Raw genomic sequence first — 23,370 nt, forward strand, 5'->3', positions numbered from 1 at the left:
TTCATTCTGAGGCCTCTTCTGACAGCTTTTATGTAGTGACCATCTCTCTGTAGGCTCTTATGACCTCTTTTTAATTTTTTTCTTTATTCATATATTCATATGCACATACATTGTTTGGGTCATTTCTACCCCTGCCCCTTGCTCCCTCCCTCTCCCCACACCCACCTTGCTCCCAGGCAGAACCTGTTCTGCCCTTTTCTCCTATTTTGTTGAAGAGAAGACATAAGCAATAATAAGAAAGACAAAGTGTTTTTGCTAGTTGAGATAAGGATATATATACAGAGAGATTCCAAGCATTGCTTCCTTGCACAAGTGTATTACAACCCAAATGGATTCATCTCTACCTGACCTCTTCACTACTTCCCGGTCACCTTCCCATATTGACCTCTTTTGCTTTAAGGTTACTGTATTAGCTCCTCTGCAGTGAGGACATCAAACACTTTCAAGTTTGGAGTTTCCTACCTATCCCCATTCCTCCTGTATGTGTTCTCCCCATAGCATGTGACCCAAGTCCTACAACACTGCTGCATTTGCCCTAGATCTAAAGTCCACATATGAGGGAGAACATATGATTTTTGGTCTTCTGAGCCTGGCTAACCTCGCTCAGGATGATGTGCTCCAGTTCCATCCATTTACTTGCGAATGATAAGATTTCATTCTTCTTCATGGCTGCATAAAATTCCATTGTGTATAGATACCACATTTTCTTGATCCATTCATCAGTAGTGGGGCATCATGGCTGTTTCCATAACTTGGCTATTGTGAATAGTGCTGCAATAAACATGGGTGTGCAGGTGCCTCTGGAGTAACCTGAGTTGCATTCCTTCGGGTATATCCCTAGGAATGGAATTGCTGGATCATGTGGCAGATCTATGTTTAGTTTTTTAAGAAGCCTCCATATTGTTTTCCAGTGTGGTTATAGTAGCTTGCATTCCCACCATCTTTTTTATTTAATAAACATTTCATTAGCATTAATTGCACAAAATAACAGGTTTCACTGTGATACTTTTGTGCATTCCTTTGACATAGTTTCACCATAATCACCCCCCTCTATCCTCTCTTGTCCTCCCCCACAACACACCCCTCTGCCTGGTCCACTTCCTCTTCCCTAACAGTCTCCCTTCTACTTTCATTGCCTTTCTCCCTAGATTCCACATAGAGGAGGAAACATGTGACACTTGTCTTTCTACCCTTTTCTTTGTGTACACATGAAAGAGTATAACTGGCTGGTATCTCTGGATATAAATATACTAATCCCATTAGATCAGGACCCCTTCCTCATAATTTCATTTAACACTAACTACTTCCAAAAGATTCCAGACATGGCGGCCCCACTGGATGGCATGTTGTCTGGGCAGCCACCCAGGCCCCCGCCACCCCTGCAGGGACTCCCCAGCCATGCCTCGCTTCTTCAGGCAGAGCCTGATGCTCCAAGAAGTTCTAACAGTACCTTGGTAGATGACTTGGAGTTATCATTTGAGTCTTGCTTTGCTTCTCTTGTAGGTCAGGACTGTGTCAATGGCACTGATTAGGAAGACATTTGAACTGGGGTTGAGCAGTGTATCCAACAGTTTCTGGACATGGCAAGACAAACAGAATGTTTTTTCCTACAAAAAATATTGCAGTTGTCTATTCAGAAACCAGAGCAAATCATCAAAGAGGATGTGTTGGAACTAAGGAATGAATTGCAACAGAAAAACGCACTGGTCCAGAAGCACTTGGCACTTGGAGTCCAGAAGCACTCCAGCTGAGGCACTGGCAGCAGGTGCTAGAGGACATCAATGTACAGCACAAGAAACTAAGCAACATCTCTCAGGACTCCCTGGCCTACCTCCAGCAGGCAAGTGCTAGTATTCCCATGCCTCTTAAGTAGAGCTAAAGGCAGTTAGTGTGGCCTGCAAAGCAGCCCCATGCAGACAGTTGTGCCAAACATCCCTCCTTGTGGACATATAATTTTGGAAGAACTTAGCTAGTGAATGAGTTGATGTTAGTTTTATGTTGTCATCCAGAATTGTCCCCCTATTTTATGAGCTATTAATTCCTTTTTTTGTGTGTGTGATACAGGGTCTTACAATTTATCCCAGGCAGGCTTTGAACACTGGATCTTTTTACCTCAGCCTCCCAAGTACTGACTTCTTGAGTACTTTATAAAAGGTCTATAGGTTTGATAAGCCAATTAAGCATTTTGTCTTTAGCAGAGTTTAGACTGTTAGTATGAAGACACAGATACTTTAAAATTATTCATTGGTTTTGTTTTTGCTTACTTTTAAATTTATTTTTGTATGACTTCATTTTTTGTTCCATTAGTTTGTTATGATTTAAGGGAAAAATGATAAGAGTCTGAGAATCAGGGAGAAGAGAGCTAGATTACAGACCTTTTATGATAACTACACATCCACAGTAGTGTAGAAAAATAATGTAAATTTGCTGTGTTTTCAGACTTTGAGCTACCTCAAGAACAGGAGTCTAATGTAACAATGTACTGCTTCCAGAGCAACAGAGTGCAGATCAGAAAAGGATTAAGATAGGCTGGGTTAGTGTAGTAATTCTGTAGGAGAATACTTAATTTGGTGTTAGCTTTTATTTGGGAGAAGTTTATATATTGTGTCATTACTCATTTTGAGGGGGAATGTATTAGGAGCATGAGGTAATGAGTTGGTGTAAAGAAGGAGACAATCCTGTCTCAGTTGGGATACTGGCAAAGTACAATGAATTAAAGTTTACTTACTCTGACTGTCTTAGTTTTGAGTTTTGTGTGATTATGATATTTTGCTCTTTTGGAATAGAAAGTTTCCTTAAGGAAGGTCCTTGTCCATAGTTTGACTCCAAGAGCCTCAGGGTTGGGGGTGACCTGCACAGTGGTCCTTAGCTACTTACCCTCAGCATGTGGAGCCTCTGTGTGGGGACTGTGTTTTGCACTCTTGGATGTGCTCTTCCTTTCCTTGTTTTATACAGTCTCCAAGATTACATCCCTTTACCAGAAATCCACACTCCACTGTTGGGTAAGTTTGTGGCTAAGTGTCTTGGCCTTTGTTCTCTCCAGCCTTGAAGTCCCTCCTCACACACAATGATACCTGGTCCACGAAGCCCCTAGATGTCCCTTCCACCATGTCTCCAGGGCACAGGAAGAGTCCACCACCCTTTTTCCAGTTCTCCCTTGTGAGAAGTGATTTACATCTGTGTCTGTATCCTCACTGCATTGTAGGCTTGTGAGAATTAAGCATATCTTTTTTATATGATACTTATTTTAATTGTTTGTGTGCCTGTGTATATATTTGACATGTAGACCTATTATTGCCAGTCTGAGGCCAACAAATCCCCTCAATGGGAATGTATAAATTAAAGCTTTTAAAAGTTGTCTTTACTTACGTTGTGGGCTTTTAACCTGGTTATCTCATGCTAATTAGAAGCTGTGATTGGCAGCTTTAGATCTCTTGATTTAAAATACTAAATAAACTGATTCTGTTTGGGGCAGTCATTAGTAATAGAGGTGCTCTTGATGAAAAGACTGGAAGCTGTTCTCTGTGGTGCTTAGTGAAGAGATTTTGAATTAATGTTTATACAGGTTATTGCCACCTCTTTATTAAACTCAAAAGTCATCTGTCAAAAAAAATTACTTCCATAAGAGCTAAATACTATACTATTGGGTGTAGGACTTCACATACGGTTCACAGCAAGTGAGAACAATTCTCAAAACTGCATTCACGAATACTGTGTCTAATACAGTCCTCCCATGGGATCAGTTGCGATACCCCCTCCAGGTAAGTCCCTTGTATAAAATGGTGTAGTAATTGCATGTAGCCTATCACATCCTCTGTACACTTGACCATCATCTCTGGATCACTGAGAGTACCTAACATTAACGTAAATACTCTGCAGAGGATTGCCACAATGCTTGGCAAATTTTTCACTTTAATGCTTTCAGTTTGTAGTTGGTTGAATCCACATTTGCAAAACCCTATGGAAAACAGCATGGATCTCCCTCAAAAATTTAAAACTAGAACTACCATATCATCCAGCAACCCTGCTACCGGGTATATGTGCAAAGAAATGAAATGAGTATGTATAAAAGTGTTTATTGCAGCGCTATTCCCAATAGCCAAGAAATGGGAAAAACCCTAAGTGCCCATCAGCTTATGGATGGATAAAGAAAATATGGTTCAATGGAATGCTAGTCAGCCTTTAAAAAGAATGAAATCCTGTCATTTGGAACTGTATGTGGAACTCACATTAAGTGAAATAAGCCAGGCACAGAAAGGCTAGTATTAATGATTTCACTCATTTGTGAAATCTAAAGAGTTGGTCTCATGGAAGTTGACATTAGACTGGTCCCCAAAGGCTGGGGAGAAAGGTAGGCAAGGCGTAGGGAAAGTTTAATGAATGAGACAATGTTACACAGGAGCAAGAAGTTCCGGTGTGCTGTTGCATAGTAGTGCACTACTATGTTATCTGTCCACTACAGATGACAATAATGCTTTAATGTTTCAAAAAGTTAGAAAAAGTAAAAATGTTACACATAGAAATGACATATATTTAAGGAGGTAAGTACATTTAACTTGATATAACCACTACACAATGTATATATGTATCTAAATGTTACCAGGTAGCCCATTAATACCCACAATTTTTATGTGTTTATAGTTAGTTAAAACAAATTAAAAATATAAATATATTTGTAATTGTACAACAGTTGTTCTACATGTGACTAATCCTTAGTGGGGGGGCAAAGAAAAAGTCCCAAGAGATTCTGATCAGAGGAAGAAAAGAAGAGCCCATACCTCCTGCCATTTTCCTCTTAACAGATTGGATGGATGGATGAAATGACAAAAGCTTCTCCTAGGCCTACAGAAAACACCTACCACTTCACTATTCATTCCACATGCATCAAAATCATCCATACAGCAGACCTGAGATCCACAGCTACCCCTGGGTCTATGACTCAGACCCAAAACTGTTTTGTCCATTGAATTCACCAAGTTCTCAAATCCCCCAAACTCTAGGACTTAAGGCTACTATCTCCCATATTTTACACAGTCTATGAACAACTTCCTTTAATGCACCACTTCTGTGAATAAGAAGCACTACAGAGAAAGTCATTCAAACTATGGAGCTGCCTACAACCACAGAAACCACCCACCTCCCTCTGTGTACAGGGTGGACACACCAGAGTCTTGCCTACTTGGAAGTCCTGCACACTTCTCACTTGATTTACTTTACATCCTTTAATGCTATGATGTATTTGTTTGTTCCTGCTAAGCTTCTCTATTGATGGTATCTTGAAGGTTCAGCCTTGATGGGTTTCCAGCCTAAACCTCTTGTCACAGCCTGATATAATAAAAAACTCTGCATTGGAAACTGAGCACCAGGACTCAATGGACTTCCCCTACCATTGTCAGTGTCCACTGTGTGTCCATCTCCACCAGAGGCTCCTGAAGAACAGTGGCTTTGCCAAACAACACTCAAGCATTACTACTTTCACTCATGGCATAAAACCAAGCATTTGCTAAGATTTTAAATTATAGTTTTAAATATTTTAATGATAAAGGGAAGTGAAATATGCCCAAGTTCTAGAAATTGAGTGTCAGCATAATAAGGAAGGGACCTAGAATTATTGTCTCCTTCAGTGAATTAGTTCAAAGGGAAGAAGCTGTAAACTAAAACTTCCTTGATTATGAAAAATGTAACTGCTATATAATATACCCCAAAACTTACTGCTCTGTCTCCTGCCCTTTGAACTAATTGCAAGAAAATCAAGGACAGCAGATTTGGGGTTGATTTTGAAGTCGTTTTGTGGTAATTTAAAGTAATTGGGATTTTTGTATGACAGTTGCTATAAAGAAGAATATATGGCTATCTCTGTGACAGTTCCTTGAATTACACCTACAGAATAAGAAGTATGAGGCATGGCTGTTAATTTATAGCAATACACCCATTCTACCATCATGGGCTAGCATTACAAATGAGCAAAGGGGGAAAAAAAGCCTCTGGGTAAAATGAGAAGTGCCTGTGAGTGGCTCTCACCCAGTCCAACCTCATTTCTACCCAAGTGCCACAGATTAACATACAACACTCCAAAGCCAATCTGCATCTTGGAGCCAAATGGCAACTGATCTGGAATCCTGAGTGCTAAGTGAAATGCTGAAAACATGCAAGGATCTTAATTAGTAAAGGATCAGAAAAAAATACAAGTGTTCTATTAATAATTAGATCAAATTGAAGCCCTGATGACAAATGCTCTGACTGCCTGCCTCTGAGATACTTGTTGGGGGTAAAACTTGTCAGTCGCTGTCTCTTTAGCACAAATTACATTTGATGTCAGGAAGGGCTCTTAAGAGCAAATGAATATAAAGATGTTTTCAGTATCTCCTCTTCCCTTCAGTGGCCCTGCTGCGTGGGCCTCACCAGAATTAAACACTGACTTCAGTGGGATGCTCTGAGTGTTCAATTAGGTTTCTTTCTTCCTAGCAGTCCTGCTTTAATATGAATGAACACAAAGCCAATTATCCTTTAGAAGCCTGCTTCGAGTTGCACTGACAGTTTTCCCACATGTTTAACAACTATTACCTGGAGACACTGCCCCTAACTCAGAAGTACAGGAGAAAAAGAAGAATAAGAAGTAAGAGGAGGAGGAGGAGGAGGAGGAAAAAGACCAGGAGGAGGAGGAGAAAGAGAATGGCTTAAATTTCTGTTGAATCCACCTAAAATCCTGGTACTGCTGCTGCTCTTTGGACAGAGCAATGGGTCAAAGGCTTGCAGCTGCCTCTATATCACCTAGGAGCTCTTTAAAAAAGTGGTATCTGGGCCCACCTTGGACCTATTGAACCAGAATCCTCTCTAGCAAAATCTCAGGTGGTTTTGTATGTGCACGAAAACTTGAGAAGCACTGATCTGATGACATCAAAATATCTGCAATAATGCATAATGCTTGGGGAAAAATTAGTTCTGGCTACGAAAATGAAATAAAAAGACAAAAATCGTGCCTTTGTTTTGTTTCATCAAAATGGTGAACATGAAGTGTAATCTTAGCAATACACAAAGAAATAAGTCCAATTATAACTGTTCTGATAGTCATCAAGGCGGCTTGCCAGGACTTGCAATTCTTTCCTTATTCTAGACACTTGGAAAGATTGCATCTCCTATCCTCCTGGAGCTTGGATAGGCTGGGGTTTGCTTTGGCCAATGAATAGACATGTGAGTGGAAGTGACATGTACAACTCTCATGGGGACATTCAGGAATTGGATCACCACCCTCTAGGCTCTTTTTGTACTTCCTACGTGTTCCTGGAAGTCCTCAATGATGTGGCAATGCTTAAGAAAAGGAAAGAAACTGAAAGGAAAAAAACAGCATAGTTTGTTTTGTCGCTTCACCAAAACAGTGAGTACGAATCCATGTAGAACATATAAAGATTTAGCAACATTCAAAGAAATAGAAAATAAATCAGAATATAACTCTACCAACACATGGAGAACAGCTGCCCTCAGAGAGATTGCTTGACTCTCTGCACGTTTTACGTGAGAATTAAACTCCTGCAGTGGTGGGGTTTTATTATTGCTGCATACCTCACCTCTTGTGACTGATACAACTGGGGGTGTGTAAATGAAAAGAGGTAGAGAAAAGCCATATTTGCCTATTGGCTAAGGGAAGGGTAAGGAATTTATAGCTATAGTTCAATATAGCCTCAGAGACATCCATGTCACCAAAATGTCCAGGATAATTTGAAAATTCCCAGTACTCTTCATATCTGGCACATAGTAGCACCATAAAGCAATATAAAATCTTGAGTTAAGGTCTATTAAGTAGGACAATAGTTCTTTCTTGATTTAGGGGAGCATCAAGAGGCTCTAATAAAATTCTATACCTCCCCCTTTTTCCAAAAAATACCAACTATCCTGCTTTGTATTCACTGTAAGCTTTATCCATCTGGTTCTGGTGTGCCTAAAAGCTTCTAGAAGTTTTCTATACCAAGGATATATAAATTATTCTTCTCCTATTGATCATGACAGCAAAAATACAGTTACACTGGTTGTCATGGGTTACTCTTTAACCACCACTCACTGACTTTCAGCAGAGACAGAGGTAGACTGAAGCTTACCCTCAGTTTAAAAGCATCAAATGGCACTATACCACAGTTAATGACACCGAAATACCTCCAGTGGTGTCCCTGCTTAGAAAATCTAACCTGTTCTCCAAGGCATTTATTTCAAGCACAGAAATATCACTCTAGCATCCTTGCTAAAGGACTACTGATGTTATTCCAAGAGGAATTGTAAATGGCAGCTAGAGGATGCCATACTCCAATTAAGACATGTATACACTAATAGAAAAAGATCCATGCAGATATCTGTTCCATTAGGCAAGGACACTTCATAGAGAGATTCTAATATAAGTAAAAGGAATACTGGTACAGTAAGAAGATAAAGGAAGTTATGATTGAACACAAACCTTTCATGAACTTGAGTAGGTTTGAGCATAATGTATCATACTCACTTGAAATATAAGGGGAACTTTAAGTCAAAGGACATAATTATTTGATTTAGGTCTTGTGTTCACATTTTTCCTAATCAACGCAACAGAAAATTAATGAGCCCAAATCAAGGGAATTTGTTCTAGATGTAATCATGATGCCATAGGTACCTTTCAAAGAAAAGACCTTATCTGTTAGAGATAGACTGAAACATTTTATGGAGAAGTAATTATGGTGTCTGGGCTTTATTTCCTCATAATCTGAGTGGAAGAGAGACATAGTATCTAAAACAACATTGGCCAATTATGATAATTGCAACACTGCACGATGAATAAATAGGAATGCTTATACTATTCTCCTTAATTATGTGAATATTTGACATTTTTCATAATAACTCTCGAGAGATCAAACAAACAAACCAGAGCCTACGAAATCACAGCTTGTCATGCCCAGCCCCGTGACTTGCAGGTCACTGTGGGTCAACAAAGGTCAAAGTGCACACAAATGAATACAGTCTCCTCATTACTTTGCCTGTGCTGCTTACAGGATAGCTACTGATTAAATGTAATCAGCTGCACTAATTTACATCAAGAGCTGGACATTCCTGGGACAATGCAAAAGAACATCCATTCATAGAGAAAAAGGAAGAGTTTTTCTAACGAGCATTTCAGACTTGTTTGTGCTAAGCTAACTTACCTAACATGCCCTTCTCCTGTGCCCCAGCAGCAAAAGGGGCTGTCAATGTGGTCATGATTTTTACTCATTTTTAAATTCCAAGTGAGTCATCTTCTTTAAATTTAATCATCATGTCTACATTTCTGCAAGTCTAATTTTCCAAACTTTTTCTTACTTACCCAAATGTCCTGAGCTTCCACAGTAAATTAGATATACTTCAAATTTTGTCTTAACCATGCTTCTCTTTGAAAAGTAAAATTTCATGGCTCTGGAGAAGTTTCTTTGTTCTCTCTTGTGGGAATTTACAGAATAGCTGATGGGGTGTTGTTCTTAAAAATATCATAAACCTATAATAACCAGAAGACTCTAAAATGGTTTACAGACTAAGAGTTGGACAAGTTTAATATCAAGTCCAAAGCAAGGATGAGCTGTGACTTTTTTAGCAATCCCAACAATGGTTAATCCTGAAAATCAACTTGATTGGATTGAGAAATGCCTAGGTGATTAGTAAAGCACAGTCCTATGTGTATGTACAAGGGTGTTTCTAAAGAGTATTAACTAAGCGGGGAGGACCACCCTGAATGTGGGCAGCACCATCCGATAGGTTTGGTGTCCAGAGGGAATAAAAGAAGAAAAAAAAAAAGAAAGCCAGCTAGTGTAACCAATCATTCTCATTCATTCTAAAATAAATTGGGAAATTTTATTTTAGAATTGGGAAATAATTTGAACACACACATCACTAATGAGATTAAGCTAAGAAAGGTAAATTGTAGGAATCATTAAAACAAGAACCAAAGTGATGTCTCCCATCAGGTAAAAAAATCAGTTCACTACCATAATGTAATTAATTTATAAAAGGAGAGTCATCAAGAAAGGAATTTCCTCATTTACCAAGGAAGCCTGAAACAGTTTTAGCCACCTGAGGATCATCTACATTTAATATGCCACTTCAGAAAACTCTTTGGTAACATCCATTAAAGCTGAAAACATGCCTATATATTAACAAGCACTTCTGATAAGTATATACCCCACAAAAATGAATATGTTTATTCACCAAAATACATATTCTAGAGTATTGTGAGTGTACTGTCACAATATCCCCAAGCTCCAAAATAACCAAATTGTCATAAGCAGTGGAATACATAAATGAATTGTGGATATGAATACCAGCTCAAAACCAGAATGCTCTGGGTCAAAGTCATGATCTTCATTGTTATCAATTTCATGTTTTTAATAATGCTCACACACTGGTGCAAGCCTTCCTGAACTCTTATCCTTAACTACAAAGCAATACTCTGAACTAATGCTCCATGTCTTTATCAGGGACCAGTGCTATTGAGGTACACTTCTTAATCCTTTAGTACAGAAGACTAGTGCTAGGCCTGTGGGAATTAGTCCTCACAGCACACCAGGTTCACCTATTTTACACCCATCCCATATTGCCTCTTGACATGAATACCACTGGATATCTTAAAGTATCATTTCCAGAAATCCCGGGAACTGACAAATCTATACCCCGTGAAGAAGAATGGGTTAAATCGTTAACTACCCTGGAGATCTCAGCAACGCTTATTTCCAAATGGCCAAGCAGAACAAAAAACTCTGAAGCAGAACTAAGGAAGTAGGGAAAGACCTGGATATGGGAGAAGGCAGCTGTCCATAGTATGTGCTGGAGAGGGTGGTCCTAACCCCCAGACATAGAGCCTAGAGTGAACACTCTGGAGGGCTGAAGGACACAAGAGCTATACATGGAATCTCTGCTCTTGGATTAGGTGTAAATTCTTATAAGCTTGTTCTATAAGTCCATTTTTCTCCAAAATAAACTTTTACAACATCTGTTTTTCTCTTAAATACAGTCACACATCACTTAATGACAGAGATACATTCTGAAAAAAAATGTGTCACTAGGCAATTTCATCATTGAACATCATAGGATGAGCTTAGACAAATGAAGATGGCTATAATGTCATTAGGCAATATAATATTATGGGGTCACCGTCATATGTGGTCCATCATTGACTTAAAGCATCATTATATCGTGTATATGTGTAAAACTCACATAGTGTTAATTACATGTATAGTACATTCATACAATGTAATGTGGTCTTATGTATCTGATCACAGTATATCTTGTATTAGTCAGCAATCGTTACTATCCAGCCACTCACAAGTATACTCCTCCTCTGACAGATAAATCTAACTAATTCACTGGGAACTTGGGGGAATTTATACTTTACTCACTACTTGTGTGGCTATTGGAAAGACTCACAGAAATATTTCATTCCCTTTTGTTCATTATCATAACACTTGAAGTTTTTAATAAAAATAAACATGGGTTCCTTATTTTAGATTATTAAAGTTTATGTATAATATATATGTTTATGTATAATATATAAAAGTTTATATATATATAAAAATTGTTAAGCACAGAGAGTGTAAAAAACTTATGAATTGAGTCATTCTGGTTTAACAGGACCCAGTTCTTTCATTGAACTATTTTTCCCCCACTAAACCAGAGTAAAAAGAATTTTAAGAATAGAACGAAGATGAGAGGACAGCAGTAAAACACTGGGTTCAGCCTAGGAGATGGGTGAATAGTGGCTGACTCAGCCTTCAGGATATACTAAACCCCAAATCAGCAGGGGAGAAAATAGTGAAATGACTTTATCTGTACCACAGAACCCTGCAAGCTCTGGAGGTGGCATGATTCAGTGCTTCCTGAACTAGGGAGGAATTGGGGAAAAGGACAGCAGGAAACTGAAAAGTCCATCACTAATTAGATCCTCCAATCCACACTGCACAGCAACTCCCCTTCCCTCATTTTAGAAGTAATTTGTGGTTTAATCTCTGAAACTCTTTGGCTACAGGGATATAGTTCACACTGAGGGGCTTAGGTACCTCCTATGGTCTCAAACTGTGCATCTGTATGCATTCTTGATTCTGGAAACACAGCTGCAACTCACTTCCAGAATCCCAGCAACCAGGTTTTTATTCTCCAAGCAGGAGATGGAAAGGCTGTTTGAGATGATTTGACCAGACCAAAGGAAAAATCTAGAGACCCTGTCATTAGAGAATGCCGCCACAAAAACCGCACCCAAATCACCTTACAATAAAGCATAATGGCAAGAAACCACACAGATGGGCAGGAAGAGGAGGGTAACTTAATAACCCTAATAGGGAAGAGTAACCACACATCACAGAAAAAAATCTAACCTCGAAGGTAAAAACCAAAAACACTTAATAAAGAATTCAACAGAATAAAATCTTGACTAGAGAAGGATTTTTTAAATAATTATATTCAATTGCATTCTCAAGGAAATGAAAGAAGATGCTGCAACATAAACTGGGCCCTATACAAAGGAGTATTCAGAGGATAAAAATTGCTCAGAAAAATTAGGTCAAGACAAAGAAACTATTCCATAAAGCAGGGGGAAAAAGTCCAAGAGATGGAGTACAACAATGAAAATACAAGAAAGCCAGAAGGAATCATTCCTGAGATGCTGCATGCAAGCAGCAAGTTTTCCCAAAAGATAAGACAGAGAAAGTAGAGGGGAAGAACTGACCAATTAAATCTTCAACCTGCATTACCAAACTGAAATGGTACACTGAGTGCTCAGCACAGTGGGTCAAAAGACACTTACTAAGGCATATCTTAGGTTTTCAGAACACTGGTGACAAAGAGAAAACTCCACATGCTTCTGACCAAGGAAGGAGGATGTGAACAATGCATTGTATATACAACATGAAACAAAAAAGTTAGATATCTCAATAACAACCTGTAAGCAAGACAACAGTGAAGAAATGCCTCAGAACTCCAAAGGGCGAACTCCCCAAAACCAAATTCTGTATCTAGCCAAATTGTCAATCAAGACATTCTCAGACTTGAAATGTCTTCTTAAAAATGAATATTAGTCCCACACTTTCTCAAAAGAAGAGGATTATGATAATGAAATAAGAAAGGGTAAGCAAGCAAATAAGAAAAAAAGACTTAAGTATCAGAAAACAGGATATCTAGCCCATATATCACACACATGCTTGTTTGTGTATATGTGGGTGTATGTTATAATTCTCTGTCAAATTTCATAGTAAAAATGGAAACAAGTAAAAATTATTATAATCCAACCACACAGATAAAAATCTCTTATATCACAAATGTTTCTACATTTACAAGTATATGTACGGATATATGTAACATGTTCAATCCATTCATTTTTATTTTATTTTTTCATTTAACAACATATTGTAGAATCTTTCTAAAATGAATCTTTTTTAGTGTGTCGTGACTATTTGAAAATTTACTCCACTATACCAGTAGGCAGCTTTCCATCTTTAAATATTCCTCCTTCTGGAATGGAAAGAAGCATTATCTGACCCTTTCCTTGTGCTCAGAAGTTCAGTGACAACCAAAAAGACAAAGCTAGAAGGCATTGACACTGCTAGATGGCAAGTGCTCTGGAGACAGCTCTGTGACAAACAGAGACGATAACGGTCAGCCTGTTTATAAATTGTGATCATGTCCATGTATTTCAACAATCCACTGCTTTTTTGGTTAAATGTGTTGAAGTCACATGTTCCAATAGTAAACTTTGTAATCAAATGTCATGGAAGAAAATAAAATCCTGCTCTTATATTTATTTGTTTTATTTTTATTAATGCTCTTGGCATTTAAATAATAAGAAATACATAAATAAAAAAGCTTAAGATCTTCCTGTCACCATTACCAATGTCATTCCTTTATATTCCCTCTATCACTCTGCTCACAAGATAATTAGTGACAATAGTTTGGTGTCTATCCTTCTCCACGTTTCTCTGTGAAATCTTTTCTTTAAAGACAAGGAGCTATTTGCAGCACAGATCAGTCCACACAGCCTCTCTGGAGGCTTCTTAGCATCAGAGATAATAAGAAACCTGATGTCAGCTGATGCTGCTGCAGGAACAAAAGGACTGCATAATAATCTTGTTCTTAGAAGTGCTGGTGATGCTTTCCCTTTCCTTTATATATCAATCTACCTAAGTCACTATGCAACTGTGCGGTTTTCTGTTACAGGTCCACAGAGCCCAATTCCTTTGACAGAGGGCATTTGAATTCATCCAGGAACTCTTTTGCAAGCAACTCCCTTGAATTGACTCAGACTCCAGCATCCTGGGAACCAAGTTTCTTCCAAGCCTGTACAGAAGAAGTGGCGACAACCACCAACTCCCATGCCTCCACTGGCTTCAAATCAAACATTCTCTTCAGAAACCCAGATACCTTTAACTGACCATGGAGTTTATTACAAAGCACAGCATTCACAGGAAGACATCAATCTGTACTTTTTGCCAAAGCAGCACAATGTCCTTCTTGAGTGCTCATTGAACAGGGACTGAGAAAACACTTAGAGCCCAGAATCATGTCCATAACCTCAGTTCAAACCTCCTCCCACCCCATGCCCTCTCTTGTTCCCATCACCCTCTCTCCCTCCATCCTTCCTGTGGTTTAATAAAAGAGGTTAATAGTTTACAAGAAGTGGAGAATCAAAAGTGTTTAGCCCTAAAAATCTTGTCCCGTGACAAAAGAATTAAACGGAGTCCAAGATTTCCAAACATCAGTTAGGATCCCATCAAACATGCTGTGATCCAGAATGAACTCAGACACATTTCTCTTTCCAGATCAAGTGGAAAGAAAACAGCACAAACTTATGGGGTGAGAAAAAAACTTTAAGGTTACTTCCCAAATCCCAATCCATTCAACATTTGGAAAATTCACATCAGTGAACGAGTCACAAGGCACCCTCACTCTTAACCTGATGAATGAACAGCTAAACTTAAAATACATGCTCTCCCAATTTGAACAGACTTGAGCACTCAGAATACAAGGGCCCATATCCTTGTTTACTCATCTGTTACTGAGATCACAGCATGTCATGTTACTACCACAATCAGATGTGTTTTGCTGGCATTGCATCATGATTTCCAGAACTACATTATTATTTCTATCGCTCCTTGAGATTTATTGCATACCTTCTCTGCCATTTCCTCTGGTACCATGTGAAATATGAACTATTAACAAAAAATCAAGACGGGAAGGAGTTTACATTTCTTCTTTTCTGTAGAATTTCTTCAGTTTCAGAATATATTTGTATTGACCAGTGAGACACAGCTTTTGCCATCATGCTATCCAAGTGAATATATGGTATTTTTATTGGCTGTTTGTTAACCTTAATGTTGTTTTCAAATTGAAATTTTTAGGTGGTTTCCATTTCATTTATTCAACAAATGTTTCTGAAATGACTTCTGTAGAAAAAATACAAAACACTTCTCAGAACCATGATTGTCAGAAGAATTTGTTACATCCCAGAACTGTGAAGGAGTAAGAAAGAAGTTTATTTTCCACAACTGTGAGCACTGTGAGATGGGAATCATGGTTTAGTCACTGCCGGTGCCTGGCATGGGTCTTTGCATGTAGTGAGCAGCTAATCACCATGCAATAAATAAATAAAACTGAAGGAATTGACATTAAAGATATCATGAGAATGAATGATGCATCTTCAGATATTCGAGTTGGAATGAATAAGTGTCTGATAGGAAGTGGGTATTCCAGTCAGTCAGTGGAACACTTCACAGAACCCTAACACATCCATTAATCTATTTACACATTTGCTGCATTGATATGAAGGGAATAAATGTTTTCTCCAACCAAACAGACTATAGATCTCTTTGCCTTCTATATAGACTTTTTTCATTTCTTAAAATTGTTATCATATTATTGTTGTACTGGGGGTACACTGTGACATTTACAAAAGTTCTTATAATCTATCATAGTTTAATTCACCCCCTCCATCATTCTCCTTTATCCTCTCCTACCCCGTTCCTGGATAGTTTCATCAGGTCTCATTTTTCCATTTTCATACATGAGTACATAATATTTATACCCTATGAATCCTCCTATACCCTTTCCTTATATACCCCCACACACTGGTTCCAACTCCCAGACAGGACCTGTTCTGTCTTCCTGTCCTCTATTTTTGAAAAAAGACATTTTTGTTTATTTAAGATGTCATTAGGGAGTTTCATTATGACACTGCCATGTATATGTATATTGTATCCTGAATTGGTTCATTCCTTCCATTTTTCTTTCTACCTTAGTTCCCTTCTTATGGTAAAATAATTATAATCCCTAGGAAAACAGTCTATTCCAGTGACTGAAGGAGTCAATCTAGGCAGATATCCCACCTCAGTATCAGGGAGGTATGGTGAGAAGGAAGACAGCTGCTTTCTGCCACTGTCTCAGAGCACATGAAGAATGGAGAACACCTAGTGTATTTTCCAGAGGAAGCTGATTTCATTGGAATGTTAAGACTTTCTGGCCACTTAATTGGCTTTCTGGTACACTTAACTGGTCACCAGTGTTGTGGCAAGACAGGCAAGTAAATGAATGCTATGGTAACAGTATGTGTGGAGTATTTAGAAGACCAGATGTTCTGTAGGTTTAGGATTAGTGAAGTCTTTCCAAAGTATTTATACTTATAGTTTGTCCCAGAACCACAACAGCAGGGTGAAAATAATGACAGAGTTTAAGGAGGAAGAAGGAAAACACTATAGGATCAGAGGTGAGGAAGAACCTGGATCCAGGCAATTGTGAGTTGTTCAGTAGATTAGACCAGAGAGGGTGAACTAGTCAGGATAAAACTGATAATGGTATTGACCAGGATCAGACATAGAGGGCCAGGAACACAACACAAGGAGCACAGAATCTCCTTAAGGAGAAAACAGATCATTCAGTAATCCCAAAGAAGACCATGTCATGATCAATTTTCATCTGAGGAATAGAGCAGAAAGGTCCAGACACTGGGCAGGGAAAGTCCTTTAGAAGGTTAGTACAGTTACACAGGTCACAAGTTCTGAGGACCTTAACAAATGCCCACTGTTAACACAGAGTTGAATGCCTAAAAAAAAAAAAAACAAAAAAAACTCCTTTTACTTCTTTCTCTCCCATGCTTAAGGGAATTCACTCAATTATTTGACCAAGATATTTTCTGCCCCATGAGACTGACACTTTCTGGGCTATTCACCCACTTAAAAATACTAGTCAGTTAGTAACTGTGATTTGTATATACGTATAGAATAATTTTTAAGTCCAACTACATAACTCACACCCAAAATCAAATTAAGAACAATTAAAGCATGGTATATTCATTTCTATAGCAATTTCATCATCACCCATCACAAACTTAGTTTTATAGCCATTACTTGAAAGCATTGTGCACCATTTAATTTAAAAATATGAAATGACAATTTCATTTAGCTCTTTCTTGCATAAGTACATGTTAATGATTTTATAAATTCATGAGTAACCATTGGAAATTAAAAATTCAATTCATACATGGTCATGGAAAATGAATTTATCTTTTCTAACAACTATTTCATCATTTACTTGCTTCCTGAATGAATCTGGACACTAACTTAGAGCTATGTAATAAATTGACCTTCATATTACTGCGGAAGGAGGGGCTGCTAACACAAAGAGGTATTCTGCATGTCAAATAAAGAGACCAACAGTGAATACTACAAGACACTTATTTTACTCTGTATATAAATTTCTCAGTCTACATACATTGAAATTCTGTAATTATATTAAAAACTAGTAATTAAAACCACATAGATCTAACTATCACCTGGTTCTTCAATACCACTGCAAGGCTCATCATACAATCCTAAAAGAATCTATTTAAAAATTATGATCAAAAAGTACTTTTTGAAATGTTAGAATTATGTCCTTTATTTAGGTAGTTATTTTTTTAATTATTTTACTTTCTTTTTAAGTGTGTCTTTTTTATTCTATTCTCCCAAACAGACAAAGAGAAATCCTACCATTTTGCCATTTGGTATAATCTCAAGGAAAAATGGAGGATTATTCTCAAATAGCATGTAAGTTAATTGCATTTTGAGTTTAAATATAAAAAAACATATCTTTTCAATAGAATTATTCAATAAGTTAATGGAGGTCAGACTGAGCAACGGTCACCATGCCTGGAAGGAGGAACAATAGCTGCTATTATGAGATGGAAGGTCCTGGATGGGTTTTCCTTTTCTCTCAGGAGATTTATAATGATGTTTGGTATTAATCTGTTTATAAAATGTATAACAGAGGGAAGAAAGTAATGGAGGATGAGAGAGACCCAGAAAGTTGCAGACTTGGTAGTTATGCCCCCTGAGGTTGGAACTCACAGACAATTTATATTTCCAAGGTACAGAGAGAAGAGTGGTCATTTTCTGGAATAATCAAAGCTGAAAGAGGGAAGTAATTTAGAACTTCACTAAGGTCTGCATGAAGTTTTTTAAAAATGACAGAACAGAGGATGAGGTTAAAATATCAGAAAATTCTTTTTAAATTTAAGGGAGGAGAGAGAATGAAAGGAGATTAAATTAGAAAGAAATATAGTATGAAATGAAAAAAAGGAAGAAAAATGAAAGTCAGAAAACCCAACATCAAATTATTTTCTTCCCCTTGAAGCTCAGCATGTGAAGTAAAAATGTATCTTAATGACTGCTTTTTTCTAAGAAATAAAAGGAAGACACTAAATAAAACAAAAACCATTCTGCCTTACCTGAATTCTCACAAGGTTTTTAAAAAAATAGCAATAAATGTAAAAACTTATTTAGAAACAAATTAAGAACTACTTAAAATAGGAAGAGACAGTGCAATAAAATATACTTTTACCCATAAACTAGACATAGCATACATGTGTTACATGACAAAACGCCACACTGAAACACTGTCACAATTTGCCATCCATATGTCTGATCCAGTCAAGAATACATAATTAAAATACCTCACATGCAAAAATAAAGAAACACTGCCAATCATTTTAAGCACAGAATGATTTTTGAATCAATTATTTGAGAAGCACTTTCCTAATCAACATAAAATGATGAATAATAATTCAAAAATTAAATTGAAGTGATATGAACCAGAATACATTCCAACAAGTTGGCAATAGTCTGCTTTTTTAACCTTCTTTTCATCTCTCTAAAAAAATAAATTGTTACTGCATAAACAATATTTCGGTAACTGACAGAGTTGGCAGCTTAGGTGAAGATAGCAGGGGTATTAGCAACCATGACTGATAGCAAAATTGGGTCTGCAGAAAGAGAAGTATACATTCAAATTTAAGGAAGGGCTGTTGTACTTCAGAGCCTCTCAAAACTGCAGGATGACATATTGAGGTCAGCACTGATTACAAAGATGGTTCTGCAAGGAGTCCTCACCACGGCCGAATTCTGCACAGAACCACTTGGAGATGCACTGCCTACCCACTTCCTGCTGTGGGTACACCATGGGTGCCTATGGCTAACTCCTCCAGGCTGGCTTTCTCCACCGGATGGCATGACTAATTAGCAAAGCAAGCCCAAGATCCATTACCTTGAGGTAATGCCAGCGTGAGCCACAGGGAAGCAGCTTCTGTAACCTCAAATCTATCAGAGCAGAGCTAGATGAGCAAATTGGTAGTACTTTGATGTAGAAAGCTTGGTTGAATACTAAATCTTCCTCACCAATTTCCTCTAAACCACATTTACTGGGATCGTCTCTTGAATAGTGTCTTTGAGTAAACAAGGTAACAAAATTATTCTAGAATTATAAAAAGGCAAATATTACATTTCCTGAGTGTTTATCAAAACATTTTTCTCAGAAAATTTTATGTACCTTGTCATAAAAAAGAGATGGTTTGCTCATTATTAAATAGAGTGAGAAGCAATGTATTTCCCCAGTATCCCCAAAGAAATCACTCCTTTCTATAATTTTATAGGAAATTTAGTTATCTACTACCTGACCTAAACAGAAAATGTTCATGCTCAGTTCTCGTTGCTGAAACAACAGGCCATCCCTCAACATTATCTCTCTCCTTCTTCTTACTAATCCTGAATTCAGCTGGGAAAGGCCACCAGGCCATATGTTCCCAATGTCTCTGGCAGGTAAATATGCCTGTATAGCTACATTCTGTCTTTGGGGGGGGTGCAGTGAAAGTCATGAGTACAACTCCCAGGTCAGGCTCTTGTAAAGGAACTATCTTCCTCCCATCCCCTTCCTACTTTTTATCTCTTTACAAAGAGCAACCAGCTCAGATAGGTGGACCCTATGGTGTGGGTTACCCAGGACACCTACATTTGTTTCTGATGCCCTGAGGTCTTATGGTCACTCAATCTTACACCATTTGGTGGAATTTATATTAAGGATGACCAATTTACAGAGTAGAAGAGCCATTGCTATTTTTACCTTTGTTAGAGCAAACAAAAAGGCAGGTGATATAAAAGTAACCCAAAAAATTAGAAAATTTTGTTGAATTTTAGAATAAAAAATTGTTTCCTTCAAGGTGTTTAAAATCTATTATTATGTTGAACATTTGAACAAATAAGGTTTTTTTAGGCAAGACAAAACAAAGCCAGTAGGTTTTTTCTGAGGAAACCCAAAAGGCTTTTTGGATGAGACAACATTTGGCCAGGGCCTTGCATAATAAATACTGAACAGTCTTCCAAAGGAATAAATGTTCTGAGTAAAGAGATAAATATGAGCAAAGATATCAAGGGGAGATGTGAATGACATTTCCTAGGAATTGGAGAATTTAGAGTGTCAAGTTGCAGTATGTAAGAAAAACTAAAACAAGTTTTCTATTCAGAATCCAATTTGGGAGAAATTCAAATGCTACTCTGAGAAGTCTAGCATTTATGCAGAAAATGTGGGTCACGGAAGGTTCCCCTGGACCTGCTCTATACAGGAGAGATCGCAGTGTTCATACTCACAGGACAGACGATTGACTAAATGTGGTTAATGAGGGGACAGAATTAGTGACACATGAGGATATTTTAAAAATAACTAATGCTGGTCTCTATTCCCATTTTCTGTTATCTCTTGACCCTGTATATCCTTATACTTCGCATTCAGCCAGAGAGATTATGTTTTTTTGCTTCTGAGTTTCAAACAAAAAGGCCTTGAGAAACTCAAACTGTAGGGAAAGAAAAATTAATAGATTTATACCTCATTACACAAATATACCCAAGACTCTCCTTGGAGAAAAGGAAGTTAAAATATTATCCATCAGAACCTAGGTATTAATTGACCCCTAAGAAATGAACCCTGCATTGTGACCATCCTTAGGACTTCTAAGAAATTGTGTGGGATCCAACAACAGAAGAACCTAGGAAGGAAAATGGGATTCCCAGATGAGAAATTTTGGCCTTCCAGAGACAACAAGATCTTTGTCAACTATAAAAATTTGCAATGAATCAGCATGGGAAAGAACTTCTAAGTGATGTCCAGATGGCCCAGGGAACAGAAAAGCAGCAGAAAGAAGGGGTCAACTTCAATCATCTTCTACACAAGAACTGGAGAGCCTATTGGGTCACTCTTGTGCCAGCAACTAAGGACCAGCAGAAGGATGGTATGACCATGAGGCCCCCACTGGCAGATGGCACAGTGAGTGAGACAGGTGCACTCTGCCCCCAACATCACTATGACACTTATAGAAGATGTCTGCTACCTAGAGTCAGCCCTGCAGAAAGGGTGAAAAAAACCCAGTCAGAGAACAGTGCTCTGCTCTGCCAGAGAAACACTGGCTCAGAAGAGAAATGAACTTCAGTTGTAGGGAAGGTTCAGGACTTTTTCCCACCTGCATTTTGGGATGATGGGTTGCATCAGGCCTCTGAAATCTCTGACTAGGAGACTTGAAAAGATACTGGTACTATGACAGGTGACACAAGTAGAGAAGGAGAATGTTACTGGCCTAACACAATTTTTAAATTCCTGTCTTAACTAATGGTGAGAATAATTTATAATTACTTAAGAATTTACTCTTTTTCATTTCTTTCTCTATTTCTTCAGTAAACAACTATTGATTAAATTTTCCTCATAGACATGTTTAAAAGTGAATTAAATTACTAAATAAATTAAAATCTCAGAATTGAGTTAAAAGTTATAGTAAACCCTAAAATTAAGTTAAAGTGAGAACAAATGAAAAGAAACATAAAATATGATAAAAATTAAAAATTATGCTTGAAACTTAAATGCATACTTTTAATTAATTGTTTTCTATTTAGTTAATTACTAGTATTGCAATAATGCTGTTTTATACTCTTAATATAACATTTCACCAGCACTAATAATTAAGGCTTATGAAGTAGTATGAAATCTAATCACCACTTATAATTTTATTGTGAAATACATTCCATGTGCCAAACCGGCTTTTACCAAGTAATTTTGAGGAAATTGAAGAGGAAAAGGTAGAATTGGGAGTAGAGGAATGAAAGGAAGAAGGAGGAGAGAAGAAGAAAAGAGGGACCATAATAAAAGGAAGATGGCCGTTGGTACCTGAATGTGACTTTAGCAATAGGGAGGATGAATCTCAAATTTTGCCCACACTCTCTATACTGCTTCCAACATGGAGTACATCCAGAGTAGCAATGTCTTGCGCCTCTCTAAGGGAAGGGAAGGAAGAGTGGGCAGAGAGGAAGATGGAAGCCATGCTCACACAGAAATGCCATACCTGTTGGGCCCTGGGCCTGGGGAGCAGGGGAAGCACAACTTGTATGCTGGTGGCTGTGTGGACCATGTGGCAGTGCTGAGACTGTGTCCAGGGGTCTGTGACCCTTGAGGGAAGGTGCTCTTTGTTATTGCCTCATTGTCAGTCACCTAGAAAGCACTCTGCCAAACCAATCAATAGCAAGGTGATTGAAAGGCCTATTATTATTACTGGTGATAGAATGTTTTAAACCATGAACAGATAAAAAGAATCAACATTACAGATAAAACTTATTGGTTTCAAGTATTTTACATAAAAATTATCATGCAATTATATGAATTAATCTTCTTCTCCCACCCAAGAGCTGAAAGTTTTAAAGTACCTACTCTTAGTATAAAGGAAAAGTATTTACATCAGACTTAAAGACTGGTTTGTAGTTTTTTATTTTGAAATCATACTAACTTTTCCTCTAATAGACCATATGATTTGCTTTTAGTGAGTTCATGGACATGATTCTAATAAGGTAACAGGTCTGACACAAGCAAGCACTAAGGTGCTTACTCTAGGCTGGGGATTGTGGATGTAACTCAGTGCTCAAAGGTAGAGTGCTTGGTTATCATGCCTGAGGACCTGGGTTTGATCCCCAGCACCATGAAAAAAGAAGAAGATATTTACTCCATACTAACTAAGGCTACTTTTCAATGCAAAGGTTGACCCTGCTATTACTCCTTATTTTA

General features: G+C 37.8%; 1 pseudogene; it reads left to right on the forward strand.

Moving 5' to 3' along the window:
* The first annotated feature begins 1,322 nt into the window (after positions 1-1,322).
* Positions 1,323-1,873, forward strand: LOC109679344 (mediator of RNA polymerase II transcription subunit 28 pseudogene; annotated as a pseudogene).
* Positions 1,874-23,370: the final 21,497 nt, after the last annotated feature.

Source organism: Castor canadensis, chromosome 16 (assembly GCF_047511655.1).
Source record: "Castor canadensis chromosome 16, mCasCan1.hap1v2, whole genome shotgun sequence".
Classification (NCBI taxonomy): Eukaryota; Metazoa; Chordata; class Mammalia; order Rodentia; family Castoridae; genus Castor; species Castor canadensis.